We start from the raw sequence: 6,000 nt of genomic DNA on the forward strand, positions 1-6,000 counted from the left end.
TATGGGATGAGGTCTCGAGCATAGCAGCATGGGGATATGTTCACCAACCAAGATGCTCTGTGAATTATGCTGTTTAGGGGTTTTATGGAGGTTTCAGTACATACGCATGATTGATGGAATCATCTGCCATTGGTGATTGAACTCCACTCCAGCCCCTCTCCCATTCCTGGAGGTTGCAGGGTGGGGCTGAATGTTCCTAGCTTCTAATCAAGGCGTGGTCATTCTTGGAGGCTGGGCCCTATCCTGAAGCTGTCGAGGAGACCTCAATGGCCAGTCATCTCATTAGCTCAAAAGACTCTCACCACTTTGGAGATTCCAAGGGCTTTAGGATCTGAGCGCCAGAAACCGGGGACTAAAGCTAAATATTTTTTATTATGCCACAACCACCACAAGGAAATTACATGGAAAGTGTTGTGTGACTTTAAAGAGGAGAAAGATCAGATCCATCTTTTTAAGACTTCATATTGTGATATCATGCAATGTGAAAGAACTTGGATTCCGGAGTCTGCCAGCCTGGGTTTGATTTCTGGAGCAAATCCCATAGCCACTCTATTGCTTCTTCATTGGTCTGTCACAAAATAGAACAATCTCAGTTCCCCTGGAAGGTAGAGAAGGTAAGGTGTCTCTGATCTCTTATGGGACGGGACCGTCTTGTTGCAGACTGTTATTTTGCTTGTCTGTTCAGTCCTCTGTAGAGCTCAACTACGTTGCTTCCCCGCTCCCCACCCCCCCACCAAGAAATCACAATAAGATGAGGAGATTACTGCTTGAAACTTGCAATCCCATTATCTGTCAGCCTATGAAAGATAAAAAGTGCCACTAGTGTATCCAGAAAGTCATTTTTCAGTAGCCATGGGTGACAAGAATTACATTTCTTTGCCAGGACATCTTGATGTGGCATATCATAAATATTCAGGTTCTGTAGACTTTTAAAAAAGATATAATATCTCCTTTTTTGTATAACACTAGCTTCAAGGTCAGATTCAGGATGACTCAAAAAATAGGAACTAGGAATTCTATGCATGAACAAAAAGCAGCAGCTGGGGAGTAGGCTGAAGGAGGTAGAGGAAGTAGAAACTGAAAAATGAAGTAGGGGTCAGGGTATGGGTTTGGAAATCATATGCTGGGGTGTATTACCCTGGCAGGTGGGCCTCTGCTCTGGTCCTATGATTTCATGGGCCTGGCTCTGGCCCTCTTCCATCTATACCTTTTCTATGGGAAGAGAGGTCCAGGAGGCTAAAGGATGTGTCCACGTGGAGTCCATGTGCCCCTATTTCAAAACCATATCCTAGGTACCAGGGACACCAGAATTCCTAGCCCAATTGCCAAGACCTGTATAAGTGTCTCACCCATCTCTGTCCTTTTGAGTAAGGACTAATAGTACTACCTGTGCATACCCAAAGGGTGGCCAAGGGGTGGTGGTGTGGCGGGGGTTGGGGAACTAGAGATAGCCTGGGTGAGCTGGAAGGCCCATGTGCATATGGAAAAGGTCTTTTATGATCTGAGAAGAACTAGGAGAGATAAGAGACAAGTGACTTGTGGGTCAAGGGTTTCCATTTGTACCGTTGCCCTTGGCTTGCAACTGTTAGGGGTGGGCCTGTGCAGGAGTCTGGGCTTATAACACTTGAAGCAGAAACCATGAATTTGCAAATAGTTCCTGATAAAATTGAGCTGGCTTGCCCTTGTATTAGATTCAATCCTAATTGTTTTTATCTTTATCTGCCATGTTGCTAATAGGGAAAATAGTTCATGGAAATAGCACTAGGATCTCCCAGTCCCGAGCTACGGTCCTTGAGATACAAGAGTAACTTAAAGAGAGAGATTGTCTAGCCCCACATTGTCCACACAGTGAGAGGAAGGAGGCAGCATTCCTTCTGAGTCTGATTTAGAGAGGTAAACTTCCAGAGAGACTTTGGTATCAAATGCATCTTGTCCTACAACCTGGCCCAACCCCGCACCTCAGGGGACTCTGCTTTTTGAAGTGTGCCCTCCTTGAACTTTTTTCATTGCCCAATGCTGGAGACAGGCAGGAGTCGGCAGTGCCATCCAGGTGGGACTCCTTGCACTTGTACCAGGACACATGTGGGCTCTGGTGCCAATTTCTCCCCTGTAGGGCTTTCTTCCATCTTCCATCACTTGTGTGGGGTTGACCAGATGCTCCACAAGATCTGAGACTCATTCCTGTGATGTTATTCCTGGACTGGGACTGGGAACAGGACCCAGACTCGGTTCCAGGAGGGTGATCTGGAGGTTGGATAGCTCCTGCTGACTGGTTGGTATTTCTTTCACCAGCTCATCTGAAGTTGGGCCACCAGATGTGCACATATGCCGATTTTGGTGACTCAAATAGTTTGTATATAACTATTTATATATTTGCCTGGGCCTCATCCACCCTAGGAGCAGCCCTGGTCAAGCGCTTGTGCAAATATCAATCTTTTCTCCAGTTTCTCTCCTAATTCTGCATCTCCTAAATCCCATCACAAGATGGGATCCACGGTTCTTGAAAGAGCAGAAACACAGAGGCAGAGGAGGAAGTCCTGAGTGTTTAATTCCTGTCTTCTCTGACATAGATGACATAGTTTCCCGACTTGCATCTGCATGAAATCTTGCCTTCAGTTTTCATGTGAGACAGTGGCTTGATTGAATCCTACAGACAGGAAGACGCAGGGCGCCTCAAAAGTTCTGCGGGGGGGTTACTTGGCAGGGGCTTTAAAGAAAATAATGTCAGCTCTGGTGCGGCTAGCGGCTGGAGGAGGAAGTGACCTGGAGGGGTTTTCTGCCAACAGTGTGAAGTTCCCAACATGTTCTTCCAGGTTTAAAGTGAACCCCTCTACTACCAGAACCCCTGTGGTGTCTGCTCTGAGAAAGGGCGCGTGGAGGAGAGGAGATGAACAGAGACAAAGCCATAGGTGCTGCTGATCCCATTGGGAGTAGTGACTCATTCTGACCTGGCACCTTCCCTCTATGACCTGCTTTGCTCCTAGCGGTGAAGTTCGACGTGGGTCCTGCTATTATCTCCACTCCACAGATCAGGTAACAGAGGCCAGAGCTCGGAAATCAAGTGCCCACGGTCATGTAGCTACTGGATGGTGGAGTCGGGTTGGAACCTGGGGCTGTTGGACTGCTCCAGGCCTGCTTGGGCTCTAAGACCCTTTCTGCTGTGGTGGGGTGAGGCACTGCTACCCTGCAAGAGAAACTCGGGGACCTGGAGGACCCCACTGGGGCTCGAGAGTGAGCTCTTGGATGGGCTCTGTTCGCTGTTTTTAAAAAGCCCTAAAGTACTTCCAGTGCCCAGCTCTTCATTCCGAGTCAGTGGGCTTGAAGCAGGGTGCATGTCAGCTGCTCTTAAAAGGTGACTGAAAAGTAGTGAGGTATTGACATCCTACCCCCCATCTAAAAAAAAAAAAAAGATTATATCACAGCTCTTTTCACCCCAGTATTTCAAAACCATTCTAGAACACCTTGTGGGAAATGCTATTATCACACTTGCAAAGTAACAACTGACCATCCGACCGTACTCGTTAAGGAAACCAGTGGCAGATCAAGTGTGATCTGGGGAAATGGAGCCAGGCTTAGGCCCCTCTCCCAGCCCAGACCCAGACTATTCTTCCATCAACTGTCCTTGCAACTGGGCCCACCTGGTCCCACGTAATTTGGAATCTACGTTGTTGGTACATCTCTTGTTAATTAGTTTATATGTTTCTAACAAATTTCAATTATTTGTTTGTTTGTTTATTTGGCAGAACTTTATTAAGGCCTCCAAGAATCCCCGAAATATGACTGGATGGCATAGAAGCATAAGAAAGAAGTCAGACAAGAATGGTCAACAGAGTGGCATCTGTGAACAAGGTGAAGCCAGGCCCGGGTGAAATCGGAGCTTGTATTCTTCAGTGAGGCCCCTGGGCCCCTCCGACTGCCCTCAGGGAGTGCTGTGCTCAGCGACCTGTACCTGTAGGACCCTCCCTCCTGTCCCATGCATTTCTCCGTTTCATGCTTGGAGCCCGGAGCCCGGAAGATCTGATTCCAATCTGGTTCCAAGTTTACTGTGTGCTTTTGGACAAATGATCTAAGGCTTCTGAGCCTCAGTCTCCTTATCTTCAAGAAAGGATAATAAAACCCGCCTCCTCGTATGGTTTTGAGGAATAAAATGAGAAGACAGATGCAGAATACCTAGTGTTAAGGTTTGAATGTTTGTGTCCTCCGACAATTCCTATGTTGAGCCCTAGCTCCCAGGGAGAGAGCATTAGGAGGCGGGGCCTGGGGAGGTGACTAGGTCATGAGGGTGGAGCCCTCATGGATGGGATTCGGGCCCTTATGGAAGAGCTGTCTCGCCCCTTCCCTGCCTCCCAAATGTTAAGAAATAAATTTCTGTTGTTTACAAGCTACGTAGTCTATGGTATTTCTGTGACAGCTGCCCAAATGGATTAAGACACTTAGGGTAGCATTCGCACCTTGTGGACTCTTAGCAAGGGTTATATATTTTTCTCCCTCTTTTCTTTTTCTGTTTTTCTTTCTTTCCTCAAGTTTTCTTTTGAAAAGTGATATAATCAATTCAATTTTTCATTTGGAATTGGTCAGATCTTAAAATGCTTTTTCTTGGAGAGTACACAGGGCAAACAGATTTTCTAGGGGGAGAGTGGGATCCCAAGGCACTGGGCACAGTTCCTGAGGAAGATTAGCCTCCAGGTGGTCGGTCCACTGTGGGGCAAAGCACAGGGCTATAGCTGCTTAAAGCTAGGGACTTGGGGGCTCCCAAAGGAGAGGTGTGTGTGTGTGTGTGTGTGTGTGTGTGTGTATAAGTGGGCACTGGTGTGGGTATAACGCATGGGACAGGAGGTGTGGGTATATTGTGAGAATGTGTGAATGTGGCTGTGCATTTGTGTGAGTGTGTGTGGGTGTGTACGTGGGCACTGGTGTGGACATATTGTGTGAACGTGCAGGTGTGGCTGTGCGTTTGTGTGAGAGTGTGCATGCGTGCATGTATAGGATCTGAGGGAAGAGTCTGCATGTAGCACAAGACTTGCCGTCTACCCCAAAGGTGAAGAAACTAAGAACATCCTTCTCAAACATTCTGTATTTGCTGGAGACTGGGTGGGGGGGAGTGTTTCCTCTCTTGGAAATCCCTTGGGGGAAATGTGGATGTAAGGGGAAAAGTGTAGGGTCTTCCTGGACAAAGGCCCTCTATCCTCAGGTGTGAAGGGCTCTCTGGGGTCCTGTGAGGCGTCCCCCCACCCCCTTCTCCTTTCTTTGTTCCTTCATCTCACTTCTTGCTTCCTGCAGCGCCCACCCCCGTGGGGTCCCTCCCCTCACCTCCCTTCTCGATCCTTCTCATTTCACTTCTTGCCCCCTTCTTTGCTTTTCATCCAGGATGAGGAAAGCCTGGTGGAAAGCGTCTCTATTTCTCTTCTACTCCTATCCCTGTTAACAACCCCAAGGGCCCGAGAGGCATCTGTTTCTTGGTCTCCTGTTTCTGGAAACCATTATTTATTTAACGTTTTTCCCTGGTTTAATGAGTCTCCTATTCTTCTGTGGAACATTCCTGCAGACAGGACTCCAGGGCCTGCTGCTTAGAAGCCCTGTCGTTTCCTTCTGGTCTGTCACCAAACAGTCGCCGGCCTCCTTACCCGTGAGCGAAAGTGGGGAAAGGAGGCCAGCCTGGCTCACCCACCCCGACCCGTGGGCCTACCTCTAGGCACGAACCTCCGTGGCCACGGGGCCAGAGAGGCTTTAAAACGTACATTTTTTTTTTAACCTGAGCTGTTCCTCCTCTTCTTGTTAGTCATAATCTTTCTTTAAACATGTGTCTCTTATTTAATTAATTTATTTAAAAAATATTTTATTTATCATGAGATATTATTCATGAGAGACACAGAGAGAGAGGCAGAGACAGGCCGAGGGAGAAGCAGGCTCCCTGCGGGGATCCCTATGCGATACTCGATCCCAGGACCCCAGGGTCATGACCTGAGCTGGAGGGAGACGCTCAACCACTGAGCCACCCAG

At 47.9% G+C, this 6,000-nt stretch overlaps 1 long non-coding RNA gene across 1 annotated transcript in view; it reads left to right on the top strand.

The window, feature by feature from the left end:
- The window catches only part of LOC121501451, a 36,755-nt gene extending 32,382 nt beyond the window's left edge, over positions 1–4,373 (top strand). Inside the window, exons 2-3 of the long non-coding RNA XR_005990609.1 lie at positions 2,814–3,033; positions 3,744–4,373. This is a non-coding gene — a long non-coding RNA (uncharacterized LOC121501451). The remainder of the gene's footprint in view (positions 1–2,813; positions 3,034–3,743) is intronic.
- The last annotated feature ends 1,627 nt before the right edge of the window (positions 4,374–6,000 follow it).

Source organism: Vulpes lagopus, chromosome 11, assembly GCF_018345385.1.
Source record: "Vulpes lagopus strain Blue_001 chromosome 11, ASM1834538v1, whole genome shotgun sequence".
NCBI classification, from domain to species: domain Eukaryota; kingdom Metazoa; phylum Chordata; class Mammalia; order Carnivora; family Canidae; genus Vulpes; species Vulpes lagopus.